This window comes from Lutra lutra, chromosome 11 (assembly GCF_902655055.1).
Source record: "Lutra lutra chromosome 11, mLutLut1.2, whole genome shotgun sequence".
Lineage (NCBI taxonomy): Eukaryota > Metazoa > Chordata > Mammalia > Carnivora > Mustelidae > Lutra > Lutra lutra.
The window spans coordinates 92,064,953-92,085,251 of record NC_062288.1 but is presented as its reverse complement, the minus strand read 5'-3'; positions in this window follow the sequence as shown (position 1 = coordinate 92,085,251).

The window sequence follows — 20,299 nt, the reverse complement described above, 5'->3', positions numbered from 1 at the left end:
GAACAAGTTGGTTTAATATATCTGATACAATTCAGTTGAATTCTTGATGCCCAGGTTTTGCTAGGTGTCAAAGAGCATATGGAATAGCAAAAGTTAGTGTCCCTTTTCTTTGCAAGCTTCCAGTCTTATTAGTTAGGAAAGACACTCCTATGAGACACCCATGTAGCAGCTGACAATCAATGTGATAGATTATACAGCAATATAAATTCACTGAGAAAGGGAAATCCTATACTGAAAAGTACCTTCAGCTTCCAAATCCCTACATCCTGCCATCCCCAAAAGATTCTAAGATACTTGTTAGAAAATCAAGACAGCTTTGTCCAATCTTGGTCCTACCCACCCCCCCAAGCATTTGGTCCATGACATTAACAATCTGAGGTAGTCACTTCCTCTCCTTTAGGGGCTGTTTAAAAAATGAATTCACATTCTCCTTCCTTACTCCATTTCTTTTAAACCCTAAAAACCCAAGGAGTTGCTTAAATCTTTTTGAACCACCTGCCAGTACAACCTCCCCCGCAACACAAACACAAGCGAAAGCAGAAATGTAAAGCGGAATGGATCCCTGACCAGTGATGGGGAAGAAAACTCAGTGATCTGTTACTAATTTATTCTTTCGTATCATTAATGCCTTCTTGTATAAATAAGACTACACATTCCAAAAAAAGCGGTACAAGCAAAAAGCCAATGAAAGCTAACAAATAGTTTCTTAAACCTGAATAAAACAGTCTGTGAATAACTGAACTGCTGTGTTCAAAGGAAGTCACTATACTCATGGCCTTTTGGAAACAAGCTTCAAATGGAAGCCCCATTTTTGCCAAACAATCAGCAATGATGTCCATTTTCTTCCTCTAGGTCATCACTGGAGACACTTTGTTTATGTATATTTATAGCTGTGCCACTCACTGTGTGATTTTGGAAAAATTATTTAATTGCCTGTAAAAGGGAGATAATGATAGTGGTATCTCCTGGGGTTGTTTTAACGAATAGAATTAATTCATATAAAATTTTCAGCCTGTTATATAGCAAATGAGCTATAACTGTGACTGTTGGGATTTAAAAACATAGATTCTTGGACCATACCTCTGACCTATTGAGTCAGAATATTTAAGAATGAGTCTTGCCAATGGGAACCATACTGCTCATCAACACCATGCAGTAAGTAAGCATCTTAAACATAGTACATCATAACACAGATTCCCCAGGTCCCCATCCTTTTCCCTTCTAGTTTCTCTTTCTTTACAAGGGAAGATCATGTGTATTCTGAGCATTTTACTTTTATTTTTTTTTTCTTTTAAGATTTTGTTTATTTCTTTGACAGACAGAGATCACAAGTAGGCAGAGAGGCAGGTAGAGAGAGGGGAAGCAGGCTCCCTGCTGAGCAGAGAGCCTGATGTGGGGCTCGATCCCAGGACCCTGGGACCATGACCTGAGCCGAAGGCAGAGGCTTTAATCCGCTGAGCCACCCAGGAGACCCCTTTACTTTTATTTCTTAAGCCAGTTCCCTAAGATAGAAGAGTACACCCCAATTCCAGCATACAGCTTTTACATTTATTAGTAAGTCATGGTGTGGAACATTTTCAAAAAGTGCTTTTTAAAGACTTTGTAGAATGTACCTACGTGTTCTCCTTTATCTACATGGCTATTTTCCACCTCAAAGAACACTAATAAATTAGTAATTTCCATTTGTGAAGCCAAACTTCATTACCTACAACCTCATAAAGCTAGTTTTAGGCATGGGTTGAAGAGCTCTGCTGCCTGAAAGGGATGACTTTGAATCTTTGACAAAGCGCCCTTTTGATTAAGACTGTGAATAAGGTCACTACTAACACTGAGGAGAAGGAGAATGGCACGTCTCATTCCTGGGAAGGTGGTGCATCTTTTATCGTGGCACGTTGATTTCAGTGCAGTAATAATTAGGGTTCAGTAATTAGATGCACAAATCAGCACTCTATCATCATAAGTGGATTAAGAGGGTGACAAGTTCAACTCAAGTGATTTCCCACCAGGTATGGTGGCCATAACATTTTCTTAATTTTCTGCTTTCAAAGAACCAAGAAAGAAAATGAAGGTGAAAACTTGGCCTCCATGGGGAAATGGACCAAGTGCAGGAGAGCCTGCCTCCTTCACCTCCCACTCACACAAAGCCTTCAAGAGTCGAACAAGGAAGGCACAGCATTTATCAGCAGGAGATTTGGGAACTGCAGGCTGACTTGGCTAATATCTGCCAAAGGAACTTTTCTATTCCTTGACCTCAGTGTGCAATAGAACAACCCTGCATTAAAACTGACCCTCCACTAGATGACAATCACAGCTTAAAATGGGTTCTCCAGTGTCCCTCACTGTTTTGAAATCTTAATAACAGCCCCATAAAAGAAACACTATTCTTCTGAGAGTTTTTTGTTTTCCATATAAACCTTCTTGGAGTAATCGAAATGCTTCTATTCTTTAGCTAGAAAAGATGATCTCTTTTTCTTCCAGAAAATCCTAAGCTTTTTTTTTTCCCCCAGACCCTGCAACAGGAACTTCCACATACAAATGGGAATCATTCTGATGGACAGTGTTTGTGGAGAGTCTAACAAACAAATAGCTTGGCTATTTTTTTTTCCTTTTCCTTTTTTCTTGAAGTTTAGTGTCACAGCTGTGTTAAAAGCTTCCTGTACTAGCAGGGATGGTGTTATCTACAGCCCTAAAACTTTAACTGCTGCTGAGTCTACAATATTTAAAATACAGTTCAGAGCTCTTTTTCAAACAGGGAATGCAAAGAAGGAGGGGGGCAGGGAATGAAACACCACCCTATAAAATGTTAAGAGCTGCAATGGTGATAAATCAGTGTTAAGCATGCAGGAGAAAAAGGCCACTGGGACGCATGTTTACTTAGAGAAGCATCTAGTGTATGTGCATTCCTCCTACCAGGCGGTAATGCTGAGATCCTTTTCTGAGGTAACCTCTAACACAAAGAGAACTGAAACATTTCAACTGCCTTCTACCTCGGGGTATATTTCAACAAACAGCTTAAGCTTCCTCCTTCCACAGCATAAGCTGGATGCTGGTGTCTAAGGCAAAGATAAGATTCTAGAACACAAGTGCAAAGTGAAACTTTTATTAGACTCTTCTCTGTGTATGGGGCTCCAAATTACTTGAATCCATGGCCCATTATGCAGGAAAGGGTAGTGTAGGAATACTCAAAATCCTTTTACTCTGTGAAGAAACCTAATTTCTTAGAATTTAATTTAATTCTTAATTTATGTGAACTCTTGGGAATTCACATAATTTCTCAGATCATATACTTCACCCTGTTCTTAAGCTACAAGGGTCTTTCAAGGGAAGGGTGGAAATGCTAACCATTCAAAAAAATGATATCCTGGAGCCCCCAAAGCACAGGACAGCCTCCTCACGAAATGGGATTTACCCTCTATTTAAAGAGAGTGACTGAGATCACTGTGAGGCAGAAAGCAGAGGTTTGCCAAACAAGACTCAAACTGAGTATGTTTGATAATATCATTCCATACAGACCTTTTCACTTTTTTTTTTTTTTGGTCATTTTATTTATTTATTTTTTATAGATTCAATTAGCCAACATAGAGTACATCATTAGATTTCAAATGTAGTGTTCAATAATTCATCAGTTGCATCTAATACCCTCTGCTCATCACATCACATGCCATCCTTTATCCCCATCATCCAATTACCCCATCCTCCCCCCAACCTTCCCTCCAACAACTCTGAATTTTTCTCCTAGAGTTAAGAGTCTCTCATGGTTTTTCTCCTTCTCTGATCTCCTATTCAGTTTTCCCTCCCTTCCCCATGATCCTGGGCACTGTTTATTATATTCCACATATGAGTGAAAGCATGTAATTGTCTTTCTCTGATTGACTTATTTTGCTCAGCATAATGCCCATTTACATAGATGTGGATGGAACTGGAGGGTATTATAGAGCTTTTCACTTTAAAAACACTTTTACTAGCATGCCCAAAAAGGAAACAATTAACAAGGCAGCCTACAAAATGGGAAAAGATATGTGCAAATGCCATATCTGATAAAGGGCTAGTATCCAAAATCTATAAAGAACTTACCAAACTCAACACCCCAAAAAACAAGTAATCCAGTTAAGAAATGGGCAGAAAACATGAATAGACACTTTTCCAAAGAAGACACCCAGATGGATGACAGACACATGAAAAGATGCTCAATGTCACTCATCATCAGGGCAATACAAATCAAAACCACGATGAGATACCACCTCACACCTGTCAGAATGACTAAAATTAACAACACAGAAAACAACAGGTATCGGTGAGGACGTGGAGAAAGGGGAACCTTCTTGCACTGTTGGTGAGAATACAAAGTGGTGCAGCCATTGTGGAAAAGAGTATGGGGGAGGTTCCTCAAAAAGTTAAAAATAGAACTACTCTACAATGCAGCCATTGTACTACTAGGTATTTACCTGAAGGATACAAAAATACAGACTTGAAAGGGTACATGCACCCCAATGTTTACAGCAGCATTATCAACAATAGCCAAACAATGAAAAGAGCCCAAATGTCCATCAACTGATGAATGGATAAAGAGGAGGTGAGAAATACATACACATATATACATAATATAGATATATATATATGTGTATACATATATGTGTATATATAATGGAATACTACTGAGCCATCAAAAAATGAAATTTTGCCATTTGCAATGACATAGATGAAGTTAGAAAATATTATGCTAAGTGAAATGAATCAGAGAAAGACAAATACCATGATTTTACTCATATGTGGAATTAAGAAACAGAACAGACAAACATATGGGAAAGGAGAATTAAAAGAAAAGAGAGGACAACAAACCATAAGAAATTCTTAACAACAGAGAACAGAGGGTTGATAGAGGGAGATGGGTGGGGGATGGGCTAGATGGGTGATGGGTAGTAAAGAGGGTACTTGTGATCAGCACTGGGTGTTATATATAAGTGATGAATCACTGAATTCTACTTCTCAAACCAATATTGTACTGTATGTTAAGTAACTAGAATATAAACAAAAATTTAAAAAGCAAACAAAACCCCCCAAAACTAGCACACCCAAAGAAGCATCCCTAAAGTACTCCTTGATTTCCTGGGCCTAATGAGATGGATCCAGACACTTTGTCTCTTCTTTCTCATTTATTCAGCAAGATCCCTGGGTTTGGGACTTAAGGGCCTCATTTATAAATCTCATAGGCAGTACTGTATAAATCCCTACTGAAAGGAATGAGGTAAGGTCCCAGGCAAAGTCAATGTACATGCTACATTCCTACAATGCTTTTAGTGACAAATATCTTCCTAGAAAGCGAGTTAATTTAAAAAGCATGCCAAATAACATGTATCGGTAATCACTGAAAGTCTTCAATAACAACCAGTGAAAATCTAACCTCAAAGATCCGCAGCTGACACAATGTGCTCTCCTTTTATTGATGCCAGGATACAGAGTATATAGATTCTCCTACTTGACAGTAATCCCCTGGAAATGTTCCTTTCTTGAACAAGTTTCATGTAAACAAGCTAAGCAATCATGTAAAGCAATACTGGGAAGGCATTATTAAAACTTAAGACATACATTAATGACCCATGAAGGGAACTGAATATGCCACCCCCCAACTATGCCTCTTTGACATATTATTTTGAGCTGGTTATTTTTAAGGAATAGGAGATACACAAGTTCTGAAAACTGAGAAGTTGCCTTTTTAAAAATCTTTTTTTTTTTAAGATTTTATTTACTTATTTGAGAAAAAAGAGAGCTAGAATGAAAGAGGGAGAGAAGGGAGGGGCAGGGAGAGAGGGAGAGAGAAATCTAAAGCAGACTAGGCATTCAGCATGGAGTCCCACATGGGGCTTGATCTCAGAACCTTGAGATCATGACCTGAGCAGAAATCAAGACTTGGAGGCTCAACTGACTGAACCACCCATGCACCCCATTAAAGTTAGCTTTGGTAAGAGGCATTTATAGGGGAAATCTCCATTTATAAAGGTGTCTCCTCTCTGTACCAGGAAGAGAAGGATGACAAAATCTTTGGAAACTCTTATCAATGGAGAAAGTGAGGACTTAAATCTGGATCAGAACTGACCCTTACTTACTGTTTTTCTGGGTAACTTCCCGTAACTGCCTTCATTCCTCTTCATCCAGTATCTTCTTTTGTCTTTAGCTGGAGATGTTATTCAAGGTGACAGCCTTGAATAGGTGGGCCATTACAGGAGAGTTACTCAGTTTTCCTGGGTCTCTCTCATGTATTCCCATGTTAGTAAACTTTTGCTTGTTTTTCTCCTATTAATTTTTTTATTATGGGGGGGGGGGTCTCAGCCAAGAACCTAGAAGGGTGGAGGGAATATTATTTTTCCTCCTCTACACCATCTACCAAAACCTTGGGTTCATGCTTTACAGTATGCAGGACAACAAATGTAACTAAAAGTCACAGGATTCCATGCCTAATTTCCAAAGTTAGTTAATGGAGATACCTAGAATAGGTATCCAAAATTCTCCACAGAGTAAAGCAAGGTTTAGGTTCACAACTTATCAGGTATGTGATCTCAGACAAAAATGCTTAGTCCTTGGGGCACCTGGGTGGCTCAGCAGGTTAAAGCCTCTGCCTTCAGCTCGGGTCATGATCTCAGGGTCCTGGGATCGAGCCCCGCATCGGGCTCTCTGCTCAGTGGAGAGCCTGCTTCCTCCTCTCTCTCTCTCTCTCTGCCTGCCTCTCTGCCTACATGTGATCTCTGTCAAATAAATAAAATCTTAAAAAAAAAATGCTTAGTCCTTCTCCATCTCAGTTCCCTCATATGTAAACAATGTGTAGATTCTGCCCCAGAGTCATGATGATCAAAAGACATCGTATCTGTGAAAAGCACTTTGTAAAATGTCAATTATTACTAACTATGTAATTAAATTGTGATTCAAATGACTGATTTCTTTTCTCCTTGACCAATTCTAACTCCCTTCAGGCAGGTATTTCCTTCTTAATTAAAAATAATGTCTACTTAAGAAAATATTAACCAATATGTGGCTGGGGACAGGGAAAGTTTGGGGTATCATGTTAATATTGTGCATCCAAATCACATCAGAAAAGAATATATGTGAATTCCTACCAGAAAAATGAAGGAGTCATTGGTGCCTCCTTTTGTTCACATTCTTGGTCTCATCAATTCCTGGTTTGGAATACTGAATCTAAGTACCCCTTGTCCTTATATGGCTCTCAACAAATAAAGATAAATTTTCTGTTCTGAAAAGAAGATGTTTTAGGGCCTGTCCTGCCTCGCATCAAATACAGAATTCCAAGGTTTGCTTTGCTCTGGCTTCTAAAATTCTAAGTAGTGATACCTGTTCACTTTAGGAATGAGTTTCTAATCTCATAAAGGACTTTATGATAGTAAAATGCTATAGACTAACTCTTTATGAATCTACACATTTATAAAAGAAACTGACTTCCTCAAATTCACAAATGTTTTCTCATTCCAAGCCTATTTGCTTTTAAATATTGTCTCAGGCCCAACTGCTACCCTGTTCTTACACATCCTATAGATTGGCTTGAGATTCACCAGAGAATCTAGGCCCCAAGTCTCTACTTCCTAATGCTTCTGAGTAAGTTTAGACTTGGACTCCCTCTTAAATGTATATATTTCTGATCTGAACCATGCTCTTCATATCTCTTTTAAATCTAACAACATTTCCTATACATCAGGGTGTGGTCAGTACGGCTGAGCTGTAGGCACAGCGGACCTTTCCCCCAGTAACCAAGTCAGCTTTCTTTAACCATATTCAGTCTCAACTGTATTCAATGCGGTTAACTGATCACAACTTGAAAACTCTGGGGAACGTTTCTCGGGATACTACCATACTAATATGATAATGATTCTCAGGGAGGAATTTTTTTTTTTAAGATTTTACTTATTTATTTCACAGACAGAGATCACAAGTAGGCAGAGAGGCAAGCAAAGAGAGAGGAAGGGAAGCAGGCTCCCTGCTGAGCAGAGAGCCAGATGCAAGGCTTGATCCCAGGACCCTGAGATCATGACCTGAGCCAGGCAGAGACTTAACCCACTGAGCCACCCAGGCGCCCCCTCAGGGAGGAATTTTAAAACTCAAGTTAAAATAGGATTGTCTTTGGCACTGGGCTTATTACTTTTGTCCAAAACACTAATATGCATATTAACACAAATACATTACTTATATTTCATTAAAAATAATCACAACATATTAAACACATGTCTCACTATGCCTGTTTAGTGATAATGACTTACTCTGAAATGTGAGAATTGGCAAAATGTCGTATTTCATTCTCCCTCCTCTCGAGAAGTTCTGATTGTTTTCTTGTCGTTCTAATCTGGAGCTACCACTGGTGAGTTTAACTTGTGACCTAAAAGGAAAGCACTGGATTAATAGACTAATGAAAACAGAGAAATAGGAGTAAATTCTAAAAATGATTGCAGTGGCTGGAACGAGATTACAGTGGACAGAGGGAAAATGGGAAGAAATTGTGAAAAAGGCACTTCTTCAGATACTCACAATCTAAAAAAGACAACTAATAACTAGCTGTTATTATGTGTTATACGTATGTGTGCACACAACACACGGCCTTGGCCTTGGGAGGAAGGCAAAATATGCTGTCAGGAAAGGGCAATGGGACACTGCTATTCTGTGCTCCTTTGCTAAATGGCTGGAAACTATAGCTTGGCTCTCACGCTGAAACCTGAAAGTTCTCAGCTTCTCCAATGCAGCTTATAAACCCATTTCACTGAGCTCTTAAGGTAATTAAGTAGCAAAAACAAAAACAGTCCTGAAAAGCCTTCCGTTTCTTTCTTTCTCTTTGCTCATTTCTTTCTTTCCCTGGTGTGATGACAGTTCTCTCTGGGGGCCTCTTTTAGAAGCCTGATGCCACCGAGGAAAAGAACTTGCTCAAAAAACACTTGGGGTATGGTGATGGCAGGGAGGAGAGAGCTGCAAGTGTGGAGCCACCTAGTTGCTAAGGAGAAGGGTCAGAGTCTAATACTCAAAACTAGCATGCCACTGTGTCTCTCAAAATGGATCCACGGTGAACCAGAAAAATTAATCTCAGTGTTTTATTAAAGATATAAATAGCATCTCCTATGCCAGTGTTAAACAAAGCACAGCAGCACTAGGGAAGCAGTGTTTTTGAAGCATTTCTATGTGACTGTGTATAAACATGCAGAGTATTTGTTTAGCTTTCAATTCGCCCTGAAGAATAAAAGTGACCTTCTAGTATAGATAATACTTCATATGCAATTCCAAACAACACGAATTTGCAGATGAATGGTTCTTTTGGAGTAGATCTCCAGTTTCCATTCACCTTCTCCTATGTTTGCTCCTATCGCTGCAAATGTTTATGTATTTCCTTAATAGTGACCATCTTGACTCACTTAAAAATAACTTGCCAAACATTTGTCTATTTTTGTGCACACTTCTGAGTGGTGAGATCAGCAAATAGCAAACTTCATACATAGCAAACTACATACAAAAAGGATGATGTAGTCTGTACACAGCACTGCCCTACTGCAATGGAATGAACTGGGTGAATGTGCACCCGGCCACATCTGGTTACATCAGCCCCTTGGAAGGAGGTTACTGAAGCACTGGGATACCAATGCACCATCTATGACCAACATCCTTTGGCGAACATCAAAGGATGACCTCATCCTGTAGTTCTTAATTAATTCAGTATTGTAAATTTATGATTTTATGCTTCATTAATTTAAAAACAAATGTTAACCACCTGATAGATTTGTTCCAAAATCTATTACAAAATAACCTGGCTTCCTAAGTGAAATGCAACAGTGATGTCTTAGTAGTAAGTGCTCTGGGTCCCAATCTGAATTCTTCTGGGTGACATGGCCTTGGACAGGTAATTTAACTCATCCATGTTTCATTCTCTTTATCTGCAAAATGGCAATGTGCCCATCCTAAGCAATTCCAGGTGATTTAAAAAGTATTTTAATACTTTAAGACTCGTTATATTTTGAGAAACCAGCTATTCATAACAGTCCTTTGGTTAACTTTATGATGATCTTTGTAATCTTTAATATTTATACACGCATGCTAAGTTTGTTAGGCAGAAAAATGCCTCCCCCTCCAAGATATCCACATTCTAATCCCTGGAATATATGAATCTGTTCCCATACATGGCCAAAAATATTTAAATGGCAAATGTAATTAAAGTTGTTAATCTACTGACCTTAATTTAAGATAGATTATCCTACATTATTCAGTTGGGCCCCATGCTACACAAGTGTCCTTAAGACTCAGTATCAGAGTAATGTGAGGTGACAAGGACTTGACTGGCCACTGTTGGCTCCTAAGATGGGAGGGGTCATGGGGTGCCTGGGTGGCTCAGTGGGTTGCGCCTCTGCCTTTGGCTCAGGTCATGATCTCAGGGTCCTGGGATTGAGTCCCACATCGGGCTCTCTGCTCAGTGGGGAGCCTGCTTCCCTCTCTCTCTCTCTCTCTGCCTGCCTCTCTGCCTACTTGTGATCTCTGTCAAATAAATACAATCTTTAAAAAAAAAAAAAAAAAAAAGGAAAGGGCCATGAGATAAGGGATGAAGGAAGGCTGCCGAAACTGGAAAATGCAAGAAAGCAGATTCTCTCTTAGAAACTCCGGAAGCAATGTAGCCCTCCTGATACCTTGGCTGTAGCCTAGTGAGATTCATGTTGGTACTTCTGAACTACCAAATTATAAGATAATAATTTTACACTGTTTTAAGCCAAGTGTAGGATAATTTGTTATGACAGCCAAAGGAAACTAACATGCCAAGATTCCAGTAATGTCACAGTGATTTAGATATCATAGGCTCAACATTAATGTAGCTTATCTGAATTTCCAGGTGAGTCCTCATGTTAGTGGTAATATAATTATGCCAAGTATTGCACCCAAAAGTCTCAGTCAAGTATACTGGCTACAATAATTTTCTTAGGGTGAGAGTGGGGGGAGGTCCAAAAGGTGTGAAGAGGCAGTTTACTGATATTAAATGTTCAGCACTTAGGACACTTCAACCTATTTACTAGTTTTGAGTTAGTACCTTGGAAAGAGAACAGGATACATTTTTCTACAGCAGATGATGAGGATAGGCCCAAAGGGTCAATTATTCTGTGGCATCAGTCTCTGTCGAGATCTCTGAGGCTTGGGAAGACTAGACTGATCTTAACCTGCAAAGGAATTATAAAGTTGCCTCCATTTTGGAGTAGCTCTTTGACTTACCATCAAACTCCTTCATCTGAATTTTGGCAAAGCCAGTTGCAACCAAAATGTCGGGTTTTCCCTGACCCAGTGCTACAGATCACATGTAGTGTCTGTGAATTTTCATGTACTGATTGCTTTCCTATGTGTTTTCACACACTCGTCTCAGCCTCTGCCTTGAATCTCAAAGTCCTTGCTTATAACCTGTCTTTAGATCCCTGCAATGCTCTTGACCTAGAATAAAGGCAAACTGAGCTCACTATGAAAAGGCTCGTTTAGAAGGTATGGGGGGAAAAAAAAAAGCCACCACAGATTATGCACATTCATTCATTTAATAAACAATATTTACTGCCTACTATAAGCTATGTATGGTTCTATATGCTAGAGCAAAAGGGTGACCAAGGCAAAATTTTGCTTTCATGGGCATCTTGTAGGAGAAGCAGGCAATAAACTGAAAAAAAAAAAAAAAAAAAAAAAAAAGTGTGTGTGTTTTGTGTGTGTATGTGTGTAAAACAATTATAGTTACTATAAAATACAAAAGCAAGTAAAGAGACTAGTCTAGATCAGATATTATGCAGTTTGCTAAATAATTATAGTTCTCCCTCCTTACTGATACAAATTTTGGTAGGGTAGTCTCATGTGATCAGTTTTACTAGTGATGCATGGGTGGCACTGACAGGACTCAAAGCTGAGCATTCACCAGTGTAAGAACTTCCAGGGCTGTCCTTCCCTCTGATACAGCAACTGGCAACATTCGAGATGGTAGAAACTCCATACTCTGGGTCCCTGAATGACTCCTGCTAACCACACTGGATATATAATGGAGCTGTGAAATAAAACTTTGTTGTTTTATGCCACAAATATATCACTTTCCCTCTACAACAATTTATCCTATTCTGACTGATGAAAACAGTCACGGAAGGCATGACACTACAGAGCTGAAACTTCATCAGAGACACAACTGGTGATAAATGAGCAGCAGTGTTGGGCTAAGAATATTACTGAAAGCGGAAAGAGCTCCCGTGAAGGTCTGGAGACATGCTTACACCAGGCTCTAATACAACGCTGTGTACCTCTTGAAACAGGCCTGGACATGTATGACAACTCTGGACAATGCCAGTTGTTTGTTTGTTTGTTTGTTTTTTTCCCTTACCCTGTTTCTTACCTAATCATTTCTATTTACATACTAATATTTATTTTGAAAAACATGGTAGATGTTTGAACCCATATCTTTAATTCTTAGCAATCTTATCCCAGACTTACAGGTAAGGACCTAACTTATTTCTTTATTTCTTTTTTTTTTTTTAAAGATTTTTATTTATTTGACAGAGAGATCACAAGCAGGCAGAGAGGCAGGCAGAGAGAGAGGAGGAAGCAGGCTCCCTGCTGAGCAGAGAGCCCAATGCGGGGCTTGATCCCAGGACTCTGAGATCATGACCTGAGCCGAAGGCAGCGGCTTAACCCACTGAGCCACCCAGGCGCCCCAGGACCTAACTTATTTCTTATCCATACAATTTCTATTCAGGGGCAGTCATTTTTTTGGTAGTACCTTCATACCCTGGCCCAAGTTATTCTTGTAAATTTCTTTGTAACCCTGGGGGGAGGTTTAGGAGCCCATGCAGCCTCTGAATCACTGCAATATCACTTTTTCGCCCATTCATTTATTAAATAAATACTTTTTAAGCAACTACAATATGCCAGGTTCTGGGCAAACCACAAACACAATGGTGAACAAAGAACTTGCAGTGTAGTGCAGGAGATAAATATGAAGCAAGCAATCCCACAAACTCAATGCAAAGTGACAACAACTATGACAAATGTAATAGAATAAAGGTCATGTTGCTCTGAGAGCACAACGGGGGGATCTGAATCTTCTAGGAAGGTCAGAGAAGGTTTGCCTGAGAAGGGAAAGCTTCAGTTAACATCTCACAGATGCAGGAGGAATCAATCAGGTAAGGGGCTGAATGTTTGCTGGGAAAATGAAACCACAGGTCAAATATTCTGTGGTAGGAGAGAATGAGGAGGGTAGAAAAAACTAAAGAGAAATCCATAGGGATGAAATGAGGTGTATGGAATGCCTTTGTTGAGAGGTGATGAACCGGGTAGGCATCGAGGAGGCAAGCCATGCATGAAATATAGTCATCTTTAAGAACTCTGTGTCTTTATAGTGAAGGTAGTGGGAAGCCACTAGAGAAGTCAAACGGGTTTGAGAAAAGATGATTATAATCAAATGTGTTTAAAAATGCGCTGGCCTCATTGAGGAGAATGGATTGGAGGAAAGCCAGAATCAATGGCAATAGGCAGACACGGCCATTGTCCAAGACCAATGAACACATGATGGCAACTTTGATGGCACTGTGGTGGGAAAGAGAGAAAAATGGTGAACTCCAAAATATTTAATGAGGTGAATTTTATGAAATTTGGCAAGGCATGGATATGGTGGAGGAAGAGGAGGATTTCGAGATGACAGCCTACAATCTGAGATGGTGATGCCATTGACTAAAACTGGAAACACAGGAAGAGAACAAAAGCTCTCAGAGGAGGTTTCATGGTGGGCATACTGAATTTGAAGGCCCTTTCAGACAAACAAGAGGGAATGGAAAATAGACAGTTGAAACTACAGATCTGAGACTCAAATAAAGGTCTAAACTAGATATATAACTTTATGAGTCATTTGCTCCTAGGTGGTAATTGAAGCCATGGGTAAGACCGAGACTGCCTACGGAGAGAATGTGGAATGAGAAGCAGCAGGGGTGGGAAACCATGGAAGATTAGCAGAGCAAGCAAAGAAGGAGCAGAATATGCAGAGTTAGAACCAGAGCAGGATCAGGACCAACATCAGGAAATCTGAGGTCTGTCCACCATGGTCCAGTGAAAAAATTTTAAAGAGTATCTGTCTCAATAAACAGGTTCTCCATAAAAGCATTTATTTCACAGATTAATCATGCAGTTTATCAGAACTAGAGAATGAAAGACAGTTCCTTTCTCTGAAATCAGCTACCACTCTTTTCCCCCAAGTTGTCCCAAAGTTGAGTGTTTATAAATGACAGATGCATTCTAAGAATATGACCACTGCAGTAGAGTGTCCTTAGGGAAGTGCAGGTGATTAACATACCTGTGGGAACAGGAGACCAGACAGCCTTCCATTCTAGGATGAAAATAAAGCAATGACCTACTTGATCAAAACACAGACTTCCACCAAATGAAGTATCTGGAACATGTCTATACGTTCCAAGCAAATAAACAAACAGATACTTCCTCTGATTTACAAATAGGTATGTGTGTATATATATATATATATATATATATATATATATATATATTTTAAAAAGACCCTAACATGTGTTTTGTAGGGGGAATTCCTCACACACTTACACAGATGCAACTTTCTTCTCCTCTCACAGACTCTGTTATCTGATTTCCAAACCAAAAGAAGGTTAACTACATCCAATAATAAAAATTAAGGAACAGGCACACAAACACTAAGGAGAATGGATGATTAAAAACCTAGAAAGAGTGAAAAAGAGAAAAATCAATAAAAAATCCTCCTGAGACTTCCAGAGGCAGTGATCTCTGGGGCCACAGACAGAGCACAAAACCTGTCTTACCACAAGAGCCCTTGCAAAGTTTGCTGTGTTACAAGCTGGCTAAATATTTTTGAGTTATCCTAATAATCTTGAGGTTAAATTATGCTAATGATACTCTTTCAAAGGGCAGAAAAGCTGATACAATCTGTAGCTTAATTTCTTTAAAAAAACAACAACAACACCAATAACAGGACTTGAAGGACTAAACTTTAATCATCTTGAAAATAAACGTTTCCCAAACTCTCATTTCTATATTGAGCTAGATAAATACATAAGCACGGTAAATCAATGCATTAGCTAATAGTCTTTCCTGACTTTAAACAATAACAGGAAGCATATTTAAACTTCATATATCAGTTTGCTAGGACTTCCATAATAAAGTACCAAAAACTAGATGGCTTAGCAAAAAAATATTATCTCGTGATTCTGTAGGCCAGACATCTGAGATCAAAATGTTGTCAGAGCTAGTTCCTTCTGAGAGGTACAAGAGAAGAATCTGTTCCAAGCTTCTTTCCTTAGCTTGTAAAAAGCCTTCTTTGGGTTCATATGACATTCTCTAGATTTGGCAAGTCTATCTCCAAATTTACTCCTTTTATTAAGACACCAGTCATATTAGATTAGGGCTCACGCCAATGACCTCATTTTTACTTGTAAAGATCCTACCCAAAAAAGGCCATATTCTGAGGTGCTGGGGCTAGGGTTTCAACATATTACTTGGGGAGGGGATGACACAATATAATCCATAGCATTTGATATCTGTACAAAATGAATAAGTTAATAAATTACATTTGCTATCTGCTGTTAATGTTGGCTAAAGGTATGCTCTTTAAAGTTTATTTTAGTATTGGGGCGCCTGGGTGGCTCAGTGGGTTAAGCTGCTGCCTTCGGCTCAGGTCATGATCTCAGGGTCCTGGGATCGAGTCCCACATCGGGCTCTCTGCTCAGCAAGAAGCCTGCTTCCCTCTCTCTCTCTGCCTTCCTCTCCGTCTACTTGTGATCTCTCTCTGTCAAATAAATAAATAAAATCTTTAAAAAAAAAAGTTTATTTTAGTATTGATCAGTTGCATTAAATTCACTTGACTTATCTGCTTTGTGATCAAAAGCAGTGTTTAAAAACTAATGACTATGTGTCCTGGATCCATTATAGCCACTTATTTCTGTATGACACCCCACACCATTTTAATAAATGTCACCATTTTTGCTTAAGCCACCCCCCCAAAAAAAAACAAAAAACAAAAAAACAAAACAAAAAAAAACCCAAAACAAAAAAAAACTAATGACTAGCCACTGTGCTCCCATAATATTTATCACGGTCAGCCTGGTGCTCTATTCTTCCATAAATATCACCTTCTCTAATCCTCTTGGAACCTTCTTGGGGACATGGACCATATATTGATAATCTAAGTATACAGGTTGCATCTAGCATTGTGCTTTGTACATGATCCATTATTAACAAAGCATTTTTTTGAGGTGAATTGAATTGAAATATTAGTTGCGATAATCTGCGAAGTCACTACAGAACTGTATGAAGTTAATTGACTCATAGAGGAGATTGCCTTAGTCTCGTTCACCAAGTTCTAATTAAATAAGGTAATGAAAAATTGACAAATGGTAGCTTGATTAGACCAATTTTATCTATTCTGTTCTCTGGACATTCATCAGCTTTGCAATCCAGGAATGAGTTTAATGAACAAGGAGGGATCAGGATTCTGGTCCCATCTCTAAAACAATGAACCCAAGGATCTGACTGCCCAGCTGTTTTCGAGAGTCATTCTAGTAGCATCTTGTACCTGGCCAGTGAGTTTGGCACATTTAAAATTATACCTGACAGAATTTTCTTCAAGACCACATGCCATTCACTGAAATGAGAGAAAGAGTGTGAATATATGTAAGTTGTATTAAGATTCTACACTGTTTACTAATTTGTGTTTAGGTTCTGGTGTCATTCTTAGGTGATTCAGGTCTCAATTCTAATAACACCTTTTTTTTTTTAATTTTATTTATTTATTTGACAGACAGAGATCACAAGCAGGCAGAGAGGCAGACAGAGAGAGAGGAGGAAGCAGGTTCCCTGCTGAGCAGAGAGCCCGACGTGGGACTCGATCCCAGGACCCTGAGATCATGACCTGAGCCGAAAGCAGCGGCTTAACCCACTGAGCCACCCAGGCGCCCCTAATAACACCTTTTTGAAGATACTTTCCTGATCACACAATCTGAAGATTCCTCTCTACCGCTTCCATTTTCTATCACTTACCCTTTTAGACGTTTTCTTGCTAGCGCTGACCACTATTGAATAGAATCATCTATACTGTTGTTTACCATGTGCTGCTCCATGTTTCCCAACCCTCCACCTAATATAAACACCGTGACAGCAGGCGCCTAGTCATTCTTACTGGTATCTTGCTTATCAGGTCTGCCTATAGTAGAAATGCAATGTTTGGGGAGTATGACTCTGCATGACTCCTCCTCTGTCCCAATACCAGTTCTCTGATCTCTCACCTCTTACCAATGTGCTATTCATGCCACTTAAGGCTCAGTGGTTTCTTTGCTGTTCTTCAAATACATCAATCACCATGTCCTGCCTCAGAGTCCTTGCAGGTACCTTCCCCTCTACTTGGAATATTCTGGCCACAGAAATCTTCATGCTTTATGCTTTCACCTCTTTCAAATCTCTTCTCAATGTATCCTAGTGCCTTTTCTGGATAGAAGCCCCCTCCACCCTGAGGCTCTAATGCCTCACCTTGCCTTATTTTTCTCCATGGTTCACACAGTCCCACCTGACAGGGCATACATTTATTTCCCATACTGGATTTCTGTGAGGCATCACTCAGATATCCCTTCAGGAACTAGACATTCATTCCCCAAGCTGTGGACAGTGGTACCTGCTCACAGATCATGTGTTAAAAACCTGCTCCACTGCCCTTGACTAACGGAAGTGGGCTCACTCAAGGTTTTGTCTCTCCCAAGGGGCAACCACATCAGATATATGGTTAGTGTGACGGCCATCACAGCTGCTGGCTGTCTCTGCAGTTTTTTTTGTTGCAATTAATTCTCAGTTTTGCCTTTCCCTCCACCCAAACCTGTTTCGATCACTCAGACATGTCTTGATCCCTCATAAACCTGTACATAAACCTCCATTTCAGAGTCTGTTTTCCTGGGAACACAAGCTAAGACTTATATGGAGTATAAACTCCATGAGAATGGGGACTTTGTCTGACTCATTCTGATTCTCAGTTGCATCCTCCAGTGACTAGAACAGTGCCTGAGAAGTGCTTGATTAATATTTGTTGACCAAATAATGAATGAGAAGACAATCATCTCTCTTCCCAGAGAATTCATGGACAGAGATGGATTTTGTGTTTTTACTGGGAGACAATACAGAACAACTTTCAGGAGATGCATTCAACTCCTTTGAAGAAAGCATACTGTCACCCCATGAACAATCCCTATGGATAATTTATCTTGCATTACACAAGTCCAGTCTTCAATGTTTTCACAGAAACATCCGGAGTCATTCCAATGGGATTTCGTAGCTCATCTGACCTTCCTAGAAACTATATGAAGAAGACATTTGAGCAATTTTCTAAATAATGAAACTTAAGATTAGCAAGTTTAAAATGATCGGCACCTAAGGCCACTCGTTATTTGGACATGGCAGAACTTACACCCAAAACCAAGTCTTCTGTACTTTGTGTCATGTTCCTTTTCGTTCTTTTAAGAATCCAGTTATAATGACTGTGTTAATTTCATATAAATATAAACACACATGCACACACACGTGCACATTTCCCACCACCACCCCGCCCACCGACTTCTTGTCCAAGGTTTATTTAAAACTTAAGGTCCTTCTGTGCACAGGCATCCCTCTTCAATCAAAACTCACAAATTCCTCTGTAGAGGTGAAACAAGTAGAAACTTACTTTACAAGATTCCATTGCTTTTAAGACTCATTTATGGAGTTCTTTATACACACTGCAGGAAATACTAATCATTATGCCATTGATCTTCAGAAATCTTTCCTCCAAGAGTCACTGATTAGTCCTGTTACTACAGACATGTCAATATGGTTCGTCAGTGTTAGTTTCTTACAAAAGTCTAAACTTCAATAGAAGAGATGCACAAAATATTTAATATACTAAGGAGATATATATATATATATATATACATATATATATAATTTTTAAAGATTTTACTTATTTGAGAGAGAGCATGAGAAGAGAGCAGAGAGCACAGCAGAGAGGAGGAGGGAGACAGACAGAGGGAGAAGGAGAAGCAGACTGTCTGCTAAGCAGGGAGACCGATGAGGGACTCAATCCCAGGAACCCAAGATCATGACCGAAGCTGAAGGCAAATGCTTAACCTAATGAGCCACCCAGGCGCCCCTATACTAAGGATATATAGAAATCTATTTTTATGTACCCCTGTGTAAAATATTTTCAATCAATTCAAATTCAAAGAACAAATTCAATCAATACATGTATAATAATCCTAGCTACATTGTTTTTAAAAAAACATTTTATATTCAGTAGTTTTAACTTCATAATGGGTCACTTGAATCTTATGGTAAATGAGATAGAACATCTAACAACATTAGGCCACCAAAGCTGTTCTAGAAGAAACATTTTTCAGGGGAATACGTAATACCAATGTGTAACAGCTATGAAAACGCACTGCTCAGATCTCCTGCTGTAGTCAGCACAATTGACTGGTGACCCTCACTTCTGTCGCTCTGGATCCACAGAGGCCATGCTTCCCAGAGTAAACCCGGAAGAGGTGTTAAAGCAGCTTAAGCTGGTGGGATGTGGGAGTACTCTAACTACTGGCTCTGCTTTGAGAACTCTGCATTGATCTTTCTTGAAAATATGCTACAGTCCAAGATCCTTTTTACTGAATCCTCTTCCTTGCCTCTCACCTTCCAAAATGTTAGATCTGCACTGTTGTCTAAGGAATCTTCTTTCCTTCTGCTGCTCATCTCCAGGAAATAAATCTCTTACATGCACGTCTAAAACCATATTGGCATTGGCTTCTTGGCTGATCCAAATTCATACAAATGATAAACTTCACTAGAGGATGTTCCACCTCCACCTCCCCACTTACTATACTCAAACACATGATTCAATAGAACTTCCAAAACAACTGAAGTTTTGACCATTCATTAAGTGTACAAGAGACATCCAGAATCATTCCCGAGGAATCTCACACAGGTTACATCCATCCACAGGATGTGCAAAAAGGAAGTTTTCCAAATATGGCAATTCTTTACGTTTAATTTTTGGCATGGTTACAGTAGGAAAAATAACTGTGATTAAGATATCAAGAAAGTGTTGCATCTCACAGATCCAAAGGGGAAGAAAAGCAATACAATCTTTCTTAGCTTAAAAGGGAAAAATGATCATGAGCTCTAGAGATATGGAAGATAAAGACGATATGGAAGAATGGCTGAGGCCACACCCACTGTTACAACCTGCAAGTGCTGTCGAGACCACTGACAGAGGGTTCCT